This window comes from Etheostoma spectabile, unplaced genomic scaffold (assembly GCF_008692095.1).
Source record: "Etheostoma spectabile isolate EspeVRDwgs_2016 unplaced genomic scaffold, UIUC_Espe_1.0 scaffold394, whole genome shotgun sequence".
Taxonomy (NCBI): domain Eukaryota; kingdom Metazoa; phylum Chordata; class Actinopteri; order Perciformes; family Percidae; genus Etheostoma; species Etheostoma spectabile.
In genome coordinates this window covers 569,445-570,127 of record NW_022605599.1, presented here as the reverse complement: position 1 = coordinate 570,127, position 683 = coordinate 569,445, and the positions used below count along the sequence as shown (strand labels likewise).

Sequence of the window (683 nt, the reverse complement as noted above, 5' to 3'; positions counted from 1 at the left end):
TACCAGTACCAACTCATTGTATACGTTCAACTGAAGTAATAATTTGAAGGCCCACAAGGTGTCCTACCAATGCGGCAGCTGTTGCCGTTTGTATGGTGTTGTGTCATAAGATAAGTTTCCATCCATGTGTCAGTCGAATTATCTGAAGTTGAGTAAAAAAAAACCTCCTGGTAATAAATCTGGTGAAAGTGTGTTTCCATCCAACGGCTTTAAAGCCAATAAAGACCTGTGGTGATGACATCACACACGGTTTTAGGGCCAGACTGGGATCATTTGAGACATTTTAAGGTGTTTCCCTTCATTTTCACACAACATTCAACAAACATTTGGGAACAAACTTTTTCAAAATGGATCCCGCCGTCTACCAACACCTGATCAACATGGGACAAGTTGTAATAGCGCTTATGTGCCAGCTGGTAGCGACATATCGAGCTATACTAAGAAAACAACAACACTATCAACACATCGCTATGACGATGCAGATGCCACGTGTTGTTTTTTTTAAGACATGTCTTTCTGTCTGAGCGTCTTCCATTGACTCCCAGGACGTCGCACGGCTTGTCCTTACCTCTGTCGGCCATTTCCTTCATGAGTTCCTGATTAATAAAATCTGATGAAACCATATGTATTTTGAGGTGATACAGATGAAATTCCATCAAATTTGACTGTTTCCATAAAGCATT

At 40.8% G+C, this 683-nt stretch overlaps 1 protein-coding gene across 1 annotated transcript in view; it reads left to right on the top strand.

The window, feature by feature from the left end:
• pcxb (pyruvate carboxylase b) overlaps window positions 1-683 on the top strand; it is a 280,578-nt gene that overhangs the window by 230,410 nt on the left and 49,485 nt on the right. The gene's annotated exons all lie outside the window — the stretch shown is intronic.